Here is a 12,087-nt window from a genome sequence, read left to right on the forward strand (position 1 = left end):
AAATGACCGTTTCAAGCAGACTGGCTTTCAGTTCCCCAAATCCTGTCGATCTAACATTCCAAGAAAACCACAATCATCTTCACTTGACACCCACACAAACACAGACACACACACACACACACACACACACACACACAGTCATATACTCACAAATCAGCTTAACACAAGGTAGCATTAATGTAGCATTGTCTACAGATTGTCACTGTGTAATTGAGTAATTGGCCAATTACAGTGAAACTAGGTACACTTAGAGCTCCACCTAACAGTCAAACAACAACAACAACAACAGTGTTGCTGTGTTTTACCTTTTGGAATATTTTGAATACTACCTTAACTATATGATGCATGTTATAATATATATAAATACATTCAGCCAATAATTTATATCCTTGGTTGCAGTGGGCATGTCATAGTACATATTACAGTACAGAATAACCCAGAATAGGATGCAGTGATGAGGTTCAATAATATATAAGTGTGTACCATACACAAATTCCTCCTTAGTTTGTAGTGAATTATGTGAATCCCTACCATTAACCACAGAGTTTATAAGGAACTGCTGATCGGTCTGAACTGCAAAATTAAAATTTAACAAGTTAAGAGTTTATAATGACGTTGCAAAGACGTTGCAAGTGGTGAGATCACATCAGTGTGTTAAATGATGATAAACATTTTGTATATGTGTGATAAGAGACATGAGAGACATGCTAAAGTATGAAAGGTGTGGTTATACACATGCAAAAGAAGCGATATTGTTGGATGCCATTAAGCGAGGCCTGTGACAGCTGTTCTCGATCCTCTGTTCTAACACACCAGACTCTGCTTACACAGGCCGTTATAATCACCTGGTTAGTTGAATCAAAGAAGGGAAAATATTTTTTAATGTGAAGTGCGGACACCTGATCTATGGACAAAACTTGCTGCTTAAATCCCTGAGGGAACCGTCATACTGCCCCCTGCTGGGGCATTGCCATTTCATTCATCAACATTTCCTTGTGGTAAACTTTATTACACTTTAAAGACATAGAATTGCACCTATCTATGAGCCTTCTGTCTTGTAAACTATATAAATGGCCTTTCTTATGGATATTTATCTACAATATTTAAAGACTATGCTCTCTCACTGATCATTCTTCCAACAAATTGGTGGAAACACATCTCTATGGTAATAAAATATTTTAGTGGGACAGGAGAAGAACGTGGCTAGATATTCATGTTACTTGACATATGCATTATGTTTAGTGCACAGTTTTGTCTTTTCTTTCTGTCTATTCTTTTCTTTCTATACACCTTTACCTCTCTTTTGCCTTTTGAGTGAGGAACTAATCTGGTCTAACCAAACACCATGCACGTGCACCACACCCTAACAAACTGTCATGTTCAGATTTCTTTTGCTGAAAGCATCGGGCAGAGCGCCACGTTGCATCATAATTCTCCAATTATATCTATTATCATAATGAAACCAGGGAAACACGCAAAAAGGTCAATCACAAACCATAATAAGGTAATTAGATGACTTGTTAAATTTCCGTTCACACATAAAATACTGAAAGGTATCATAATGACAAATTTCAAAGTCACGGTTCTCCAATTCCACTAAAAGTTGCGAAAATTTTACTCAACTGTATGGCGTTTTTTTGATCAGTTCTTTTTGTTGATATTTTCCTTGGAAATAAAGAGCTAATGTTACTTTACTTTTTAGCTTTCATAAAACCTTTGGATGGCAGTTAAGACAAAAAATTACCCTAACAAACAACAAGGGTGGTCTTGAGTTGACAATTTTATGTTGGAGTGTTTATGTCATAAAACTAAGCTTTCATAGAATGGCAACGGTACAGACAAGATGTCGAAATGCCTATTATGTGCTCACACTATTATGGGTTCATGTTTGAAGCAGAATAGTCAAATGAGTTTGAGAAAAGCTGTCTGGAATCTGAACAGGTACAGTAGGTTTTTTTTTAGTCCCCATCCTTATTAAAGCTCTCACCCTCTTCACTCTTCTGGATTCTAGCTTTGGCCAGTTTTCTGAGCCTTTCTGTGGCTCGGGTACATAAAGCTCACATTGATTATGTCACAAACTCTCTAGCCAACTCCATGTGGAGGCAGGCTTATTGTAAAGGTTTTATAGGTCCAATTAAGACTCATTAGGTGGGGGTAAGGAGTGGGTTGTTACACGAGAGTTGTTATTTTTCAACAGGAAATGGGGGGAAGCGAATTTGGAGTGTTTTGGGCTTTTCCCCCTTCTTAATATTGCATTCATAAAGAAACATTATTATTGGCAGGCCTGGTGGAAAAGGCAATCATTAAAATTACTAACAAGCAAACATTTTCCCTTATTTAACCTATTTGTTCATCAAAAGTTAAGTTGTGCAGATGAAACAAAAGGCAGAACTACATGGAGAAATTGGTGTTTCTGTATGAGCTTCATGGATGGACAATAATGCTGTTTGATTTGGAGTTCAGAAGCAGAAAAACACCAGCAGTTAAAGAAGGAAAGTGCTTAAAGACTTGTTTACTAAAAATTCTCAGTACGCCTCATAGTCAGGTGAAACTGATATAAAAATTATGTTACACTTGGACAAACAGTTACAACAGGACAGAGTACAGAATGAGTAATATGAATCATATAGAAAGGCCTGCACATGCTTTCTACCAGACTGAGGTGAAATCTGAGAAGCAACCACAAATTCATTTACATCAAAATCAGCTTTACCACAGACACACAGTCAGTACAGAGAATGTTTGTATACATGTCTGCGCATGTGTTTGTATGTCTGTCCCTTTGTGTTCACAGGTGTCTTTTGAACTGTGAGAGTCGTAAGACACATAGCTCAGGCAGGTTATACATTGACCATGCTGAACTGGCACTCCTATTAAACAAGACAGCTCATAGTCTTATCTATCAGGAACACAGCCTCCATTACTGCCACTCACATCTGACACCTGTTCCAGACATCCATAAACACTCCCATATACCCCTTGCTTATCCCAGGCGTCTGAAAACAGCATCAGCCACAGCCGGAGGCCTTGACCTGCATGGGCTAGTAAAGTGATGGGCTAAAGTCCTTTAGATTACGAAAGTAGAGACAAACTCCTAAAGCAGTCTCTGCTTTGAGTGAGGTTTTGTGTTGATCCTGAGTCACACAGTCACTACCAATTTCATCGTCAACATTTCATCAAATCAGAAGTCACTCATTCATTTTCTTCCATTCATTCTGAGATATCAGTGTTGCCTTCAAAAGAGTCTCGTTCTACACACAACCTCAGACAGGAGCACCAAGAATCCTCATGTTTGAAACCCTAAAAATGATGAAAGGTGGTTCTCGATTCCTTGTAATGAGGAGCAAGGGAATATTGTATGTCCAACATGGCTCTCTTTATCCAGACAGGAGATACTAGATAGCACAGATACAGTGTCTAGTGTGTGATAGGCATCTGGCCACACACACAGACACACACACACAGACACACACACACAGACACAGACACACACACAGACACACACACACAGACACACACACAGGCAAACATACACACACTGTGCACCGTCCTGTTTGTGGAACGCAAGCAGGTTAACAGGAGTCCAGATGGGCCTGAGAGCAGAGGGCGAGGGGTGTAGGGTGAAGCATGCGGCTCAGGGAGAGAGAAGGAAACCTGGACGGGTGTCGCACGAAAGCAGGGTGGTCTGATACGCAAGTGAGGAATGCCTGGATCGCAGTGTGAACAGACGGACCAAATGTCAAGAAAACTGAGGAGCCAACATCAAACATGATGGCCAGGCTGCCATGTTGTGTTGATGTGACTTGATATAGTATGAGAGGGAGAGAGTATGTGCCGCACACAGCTCAAGCTGCTGCTCCTGGGTTGGATCACAGCGCCCGCATCTCAGATCTGTTACAGAATCTCGTGGGAGTGCACAAAAGACACACACACACACACTCACACACACAGAGTGCAGCAGTCAAGGGCAATGCCAGTGTGCTGGACTGTCTGGAGGATGTCCTAATGACACTATGACCTATGACCCACAGCCTATGCAAGCATTCAAGAATTTCAAGAACCAGGAAAATAGTAATCTTATTTAGGTTTCCGTCTAATGCTGTCCCTGGGATTGTTTCAGACATATATGCTCATTATTTTGCTTTCTATTAGCTGATAAACAAATTCATATTCATATTATGATTACAGTGTGGAGGTTGAGAAATAAAACAATCAGTCTGATGATGTCATGATTTTGGCTTCAGTCCAACGTTGGTTAAAGCTCTATAACTTGTCTATCAGCTCAGCCTGGTTTCCTATTTGCTGGTACTAGATGTACCAAACATTTCTTGACATTTAAAAAGTGCTAGCAGACAGATGACAGAAGAGGTAATGATAGACTGAAAGGAATGTCAGTTAGTGTTTGATGGGTGTGTATGTGTGTGTGCATTTACACATTCTAATTAATCTCAACTGAAAGGAAGCTGAAACTGCAGAAATTGACTATGCCCTCAGGTAGTCCCCTTAAAGGAGTGTCCCTGTTACTTAACAATGCCTTTAAAACCTGCCCACTATCTGCTGATTGGCCTCTAGCCAATCAAGTTGCAACGGGAAGAACCCTGCTAGGCAGGATCGGGCTCAAGGTATCATAGTTCAACTAGGCGTGGAGGCCTGTTGTTGCGAGTTGTGGACTTGTGTATTCTTAGTGCAGCTTGAGTTGTTCCTTGCTCTTGTGATGTGTTTGTTAGGCGAGGTTTCCTCCATTAGGCTACACACTTACGCGTCATTTACAAGTCAGTGACTTGAAAAAGTCGACATTAAGCATAGATTTCTATAAATCCTTTCAGTTTTTGCCCACTGACTGACTGATTCCCACTCAAGAGCACCCTTGAAAAACACATGTGTTGGAAGTGTGGGATCTCTGTGTAATAGGTGGTGATATACACATAAAACATGGTCCAGCAATTCATAAATTCAGATAAAACGATACAAGCAAAAAAAAAAGAAACTAGGAACTCTAATACTACAGTATTTTTCCCTAGTGGCTTGTAATATTGACTCACGAGCAGTTTGGCAGATAAATGAGGAGCCATTTTGTGGGAAATGGAGATGAATATTCAACAAAAGAGAGCTGTTGGAATACAGCTAAGGAACAAAGTAACACATCTCAGATGCTTCTCAGGTTCCACTGATTTATTTGATTGCTATGGTTCTTGGTCACAGCTCGTATGGTTTCACTTTTAAAAAGACTGGTAATTAACACAGTATATTAATAATAATTAAGTATATTAATTATGGGCAGTGGTGGCTGTGTTACTAATTAGAAGGCTGGCAGTTCAAGCCCCAACACTGCCAAGCTGCCACTGTATGGCCCTTGAGCAAGGCCCTTAACCCTCTGCTCTAGAGACTCCATATCAGGGCTGACCCTGAGCTCTGACCCCAACTTCCTAAGAAGCTAGGATATGTGAAGAGAAGAATTCTGCTGTACTGTAATTTCTATGTGACAAATAATGACTTTCTCCTTCTTCTTCTTCCTCCATAGGGTAATGCTATTTTTAATATATTCTTGAATCTACCTAAAGGCTACTGAAATACAAAGCAACAAATACATGAAAAATTTACACCTGGAGCTTAGCCTCTGGGACCCTTGAACTTTGGATGGCCTGCACCAGTTTTTACATCTGACTATTTCATATGCTTGCTGAGATAACCACAAAGGTTCACTAAGTTGATAAAAGTCATAAATCAATCAGGCAAAAGAAAACTGCAATTGCTTAAGGGGCTGGCAGAAATAAGTACGTCTGGCAGTAATCTGTTATAATGTAATTCCATACAGATAAGTCCTCAGTGCCAGGTATAGCCCAGGCTTCAGACACCATTCTCATGCATATACACTGTGTCTCAGCCTAATCTTGGCATGCAAAGGCTGCAGTGACCACTCCTTTCCAAATAACCATGAAGGTTGAAAAGTGGGGGCCTGAAATGTTTTGCAGTGCAGACACGATGTAAAATGACTTGTTCATGAGAAGCAGAGCAACAGAGGTGAAAAAAAACCTCCCCTGAGTGAAATAAGCCAACCAATTGAAAAACTCCAACTGAGCTCCAATCCAAAAACAACATGCCAAATTTCCCCACGAAAGTGTGTTTTTTACTATCTGACTCTTTTTATAGAAACTCAAATAAGCCTCTCGTTTAGACTTATGTGGCTCCACTGGATTTTAAAGGTCCAGGGTGAACGCTAACACCTGGGGACAGAACCTGTGGTAATTGGACAACGCTGTGTAGATTGTGTAGTAGCATCATATTCTCATACTGTGGGCCTGATGATGGGAATCAATCAGAGCAAATAGTTTTCCATACATTTAGCATAATAACATGTGGATGCTGATAACCAGTAAAAACAAACAGGCCTAGGCCAGAGATGCTTTGTTTACCTCATATATTTGACCTAGTGTTGAGATCATAGGTAAGAGCTCTACTGCAGATTCATAAACCAAACTAAACATGTGAGCCATCACTCAGAATCTATTTCTTTAAATTAAGTTCTACATCTTTTCCTACTCTGTCTCTCTCCAGGAAATCATGCTGTTTATGTAAAACCTCGAAAGGCCACTCTAACATGATCCAAGCGGTTGAAAAAATAAAAGTAGTGAATGTTTCACATATTTCATAATCAGACGTAATATGCACACACACCTGCAATAACACAGGTCACACCGTATTGTACACCCCAGTGGAGCTCTCTTTCAGCAAACACCACAGCCAAGACTGACACACAGAAACACACTCCTGGGGCTCTCAGCATCCCTCACTACTTAACTAAAGCAGTGTAAATCTGGACTGGATCACGCACAACTCAGCACATCTGATAGAGTAATACAGAGACTGTGTTACAATATGCACTGACAGACTAATATTAGGTTGTGTGTCAACATATAAACAGCCTGTATAACCAAACTGACTTTTGAGTTTCAAAACTTCTAACCACCATTGTCTCTGCAGGGCCAGTTACAAAAAGCTAGCATTAATTGTTAGTCACTCACAATTGGCTGAAACACACACACATAGTTATCTTACTATCCATGTGAGGACCTTCCATTGACATAATTATTAATGCAGGTAATAAATGCATCAAACCATGCTAAATCAAACCATAACCTTAACATCAGTAAACAAACAGAAACAGTTATGGTTCTTTTTAAATAAAAGCTAGATTTAAAAAAAAAAAGCAGTACTTGTGGAGACATTTGGTGCCCACCAAGATATAAAAACATGCCACACACAAGCACAAACAATAAAGCTCATGCCACTAACTGTTGCTGCCTTTGAAGAGATGCCTGTTGCTGTTTCATCTCTGACAGTGTCTAATTTATGTGTAGGCTAGATAATTAATGACTAGATAGCATAATTAATATGTATGTAATATCAGAGGGATGCTATACCATTATAAAGACCATACATCAGTAAATTCCATAACAAAACACTGAATAGCATGTTTTCCTCTCAGCTTGACTTTGATTTATATATAGCCTAATATAAAAATTTCTTTAAAAAAAAAGAAAAAGTAATAATCCATGTAATGCACCAAATGACTTCCTGTGCCTTGGACAAACATAGAAGGAATTCTGGTGGCAAAAAAATCCATTCTTCAAACTGAGTAAACAAATTTAATACTCCATGCTCCATGCTCAATCCCCCAGTTGCAGTAAATGAAAGGCCATGTGGAGACAAACTTTGTGGCTTGAATGGTCATTAAGATGAGAGCACTGGAGTGTGACAGGAGCTAGAGCTGAAAGGTGTAGGACGCATTTGTAAAAACACAAATGTGCATGTCCACAGAGTCCAGTAAGACAGGTCTGCAGACCAGGATTGGCCTTCAGGTTTCTTCAGAACCGGCTATTACATCAGACCGCACTGAGTGCTAGATTCTCACTTCAAAGGCCAGAATGTGAGGGGAAAACATCAGCACTGAGAAGGGTCTGTGTGCAGCCTTGCGGACCTTGTTAAAAACATAAATAGGCAAAAGCAGGCCAGAGACCTCAATGGTTGTCAAGTGCCTGGCACTTCGCCTCATTGTGCCAATACGCTCGCCAAACCATGCAAGAGAGGCCTGTGAAATGAAACTGGAGGACAGACGCACACATAAACATGTGCACACATTTAAAGAGGTACTGGTGATTGAGGGAGGGAATCTGAGAGGTCTGGCTCCCCACCCTCTCCTCCCCTGCCTGGGGTCTGGACCGCAGGACAAGCAGCGGCCATTAATTTTAATAACTGCACTTATTTTCTCTCCTGCCAGGAGCCATTACCATAATTCACGCTCTGCACAGTACCTGGCTGTGGTGCAGTTTAAAACCCTGGATGTGATTCTGAGAGGGAGAGCAAGTGGGAGAAAATGAGTGAGGAGGAAAGAGAGGGCCAGAGAGCTCTACCTGAGTGTTGAAGGCGGTGACAGCATTAGAAGTCACTCATTGGAAACAGAAACAAACATGTCACACAAAAAAAGAGCTTCCATGAAACACAGTTTTTTTTTTTTAAATATAATACAGGATAATATCTAAACCCCACAATCCCACAAACCCAGCAAGCCCAGATAATGTTTTGCCCTCATTCCTGCTTATACAAATGCATTTCCTACATCTTCATCTCCACACACAAACACAAACACACACACACACACATTACTGCATTAACTGTGCAACTGCCAAGCTGACATGTGACATCTTCCAACAGTTTGCCTTACCGTCATGCACCAGGAAACATAACTGAAAACACCTGGATAGCAGAAAAAATGAGCAATTACTTTCATTTACGTCAAATGACAGGATAGCCTACTGCTCAAAAGTTCCTGTAAAAATGCAAAGCAGTGTGGGAAACCTCCACATCTCGTTATACAAAGTTGGCCAAGAGATAAGCCGCAGCCGTTTACATAACGGCAACCTGCTACAAGAGCGTAAAATACAGCTGCCCACCGTTTAAAAACTGCCATAACACACAGAGACATTTCTACTGGTAGATGTTTGTTTTGGGTTTTGAGAAAGAGATTGTTAAGGGGTAATGTGCTACTACTGTGTATTGATAAGTGGATAAAAACACCAGTGGAAATACCTGCTAGGGCAGGATAGAGCAAGAGACCGAAGGAGGGCTGGGATCATAAAATCACAAATGTACCCAGTACAAAATTACTGTTCCTGTTTGCATGTTTATACAAGGATATGACTCATTACATGTAATGACAGTCACATGCTGTCATTACATGACTCACATATTAATGTTGTGCCTGTGTTCTCACTAAAGCCACAATCAAGGATGGAAGAACAACAACATCACAGTTCCAGGACTGGATTATCTAAAATACTGAAGAAAAAGATGGGCTATGTTGTTCTAATAATCACAACAGCCCTCTAGGACAAAAAGTGGTGTTAACCTGCTCAACATGCTAGTTTTACTTTGCGGTGTGCGTTTTTGTACCCTACTTTGTAAGAGCATATTCAAAGGCATTGAGCCTTGACCCACCTATTCACTTTGGCCTGCTTGACTTACCCCTTAAGAGCAGCATGACACAATCTTTTGCTCTGTGAACTGGCGGTTTTTAAAGTCACCATATACTCTGCACTCACTCCATCCAGAACTCAAAGACAGATATAGCGATTTCCCCTGTGACTCTTTTTACTTTGTGGCCTTCAAACCCCTTGACTTGAGCTAGGTCCAATTTTGCTACTTCATGATGTTGGAACGCAGTCAAGGAAAACACAGAAATCAGAGAGGAAGTAAAAACTATACTCACAGACACCCACATACATGTTAATCTTACTATCCTTATGAGAATATTCCACTGGCATAATTATTAATACAGCTAATTAGAGCTATGCCAATTCCTAAACCTAACCCTTAAACTCAGTAACCAGAAGGAAACCTTTTGGCATTTATTTTTTTTTTTTAATAAAAGCTTTCAGTTTTTCTCGTGGGGACCAGCCAAATGTCCTCAGGTCAGAACTGTCAGATATTCATATCCTTGTGGAGATATTTGGTCCCCACAATGAGATAAAAACACATACCCTTTGTCTCTCAAAAACTTCCCCTCTGGGACTGCCAGCTATGTTTCACTAGCTGTTGTATGACAAGTGAACAGCCTGTCTATATTTGGAGTGCTTGTACCTGATAGGCTGTCACATCAGGAACTTAATAGTTTCCACAGGTGCAGAGGCACACCCTAGTCAGGTGAGCTCATATGTGTGATGTCATTATCCTATTAGAGAAACAGGCAGCGTGCTTGGCAAGGGAAGAATTTCTAAGTAACAGCAGCCGAGCCAACTAACAGTATTTACAGACTTGAAAACAGGAACTGGTGGAACAAGAAGAAACCCGAATGAATAAAGCAGTTGAGGCAGTTTATGAACATTTGACTAAGAAAATATCTGAAAACTATGGAAAGAAAATGACATTCTTCTCATATAGGCTGAATTTTTCCAATGTTTACGGTTGCACCATGAAAGTTAGCATCACCCGATGCCTCCATGGTCAATGTGTCTATGTTATGCAATGCATTATTTAGTTTTTGGAAAGCTGACAACTGACAACTGCAGCGGACTGTAAAAATATAATGAGGTTAATAGTGGGTAAGTATTTCCTTTCAATCTACATGTTCCATAAAAGTGACTAATGTTCTAAAAGTCTGATATTGCAAAGCTAAAGAATATGAATGTCATTAGACTAAAAAACCTGTTTGTTTTTAGTGTACAGTAGGTTGAAAGCACCACTCTTATTTTGTGGTGGTGTGATAAGGACACCTAGTGGGAAAAAGACAACATTACAACTGAAAGCACTAACAAGCTTCATCTCAAAAAATTTCTTAATCAGCTACTTGGACTCTGAGGACTAACTGGAAATAAATCTTTAAACCTGCTTAAATTGTTAATCAATTTATTAATTTATTAACTGAAAATTTTAAATTCCTGTACCACCTAAGAGGGTTAGGACTAGGCATGGGGATATGGTTATTGTAAGACTAGATGGATATGTAGTTGTGGTCAGTCTGAAATGGTTTTATTGATATTTGTGGGTATGGTTGTAGGTATGGTTTATTAAGGTTTAACGAGGTATGGCTAATCATGGCTAGTGGGTATGTCAAGTATGGTTATGGGTACTAAGTAATATAAGTCAGCTTACCCAGCTGAATACTGGACCTTGGTCTGAGCAATTACCAGGTGCTGAAACACAGGCCAAGTTGGTCAGGCTGGTAGACCAAGTTATTTTCCAGCTTCCTTAATACTTGATTAATTGGTCAATAAAATGTTTGAAATGAGCATCACAGTGGTTCACCGGGTAGTATTGTTACCTCAAAGCTCCAGTGATATGTTCCAGATCCACCGTGCCCCTGACCAGGATAAAGCAGTTACTGAAGATGAAGGAATGAGTTACTGTATTAGATTTTCTAACTGCCTTACACCTGTGATCATTTCTTAAAAACAACTTGCTTACAATGTAGCATTAGTGGAAAGAATTCAGAAAATTGTTCCTTTCTACCAGCAATTAAGATGGTTCACCAGTTTGACCATCTCGGGATGTGTTTTCACAGCCAGTAGCTGTTCTGATAAAGCCTTCCACTGGTTTGTTATGGTAGATAAGTATTGTTAGTCTGGGTTGATTTATATGTACACTTATCAGCCATAACATTAAAACCACTGACAGGTGAAGTGAATAACATTGATTATCTCATTACAATGGCACCTGTCAAGGGGTGGAACATACTAGGCAGCAAGTGAACAGTCAGTTCTCAAAGTTGATGTGTTGGAAGCAGGAAAAATGGGCAAACATAAGAATCTGAGAGACTTTGACAAGGGCCAAATTGTGATGGCTAGGCGACTGGGTCAGAGCATCTCCAAAATGACAGGTCTTTTTGGAGAGTGTGCGTCGCTTACCTGGGGAAGATATGGCACCAGGATGCACTATGGGAAGAAGGAAAGCCAGCAGAGGCAGGATGATGCTCTGGGCAATGCCCTGCTGGGAAACCTTGGGCCCTGGCATTCATGTGGATGTTACTTTGACACGTACCACCTACCTAAACATTGTTGCAGACCAAGTACACCCCTTCATGGCAACAGTATT

Source organism: Pangasianodon hypophthalmus, chromosome 10, assembly GCF_027358585.1.
Source record: "Pangasianodon hypophthalmus isolate fPanHyp1 chromosome 10, fPanHyp1.pri, whole genome shotgun sequence".
In the NCBI taxonomy this organism is placed as follows: Eukaryota; Metazoa; Chordata; class Actinopteri; order Siluriformes; family Pangasiidae; genus Pangasianodon; species Pangasianodon hypophthalmus.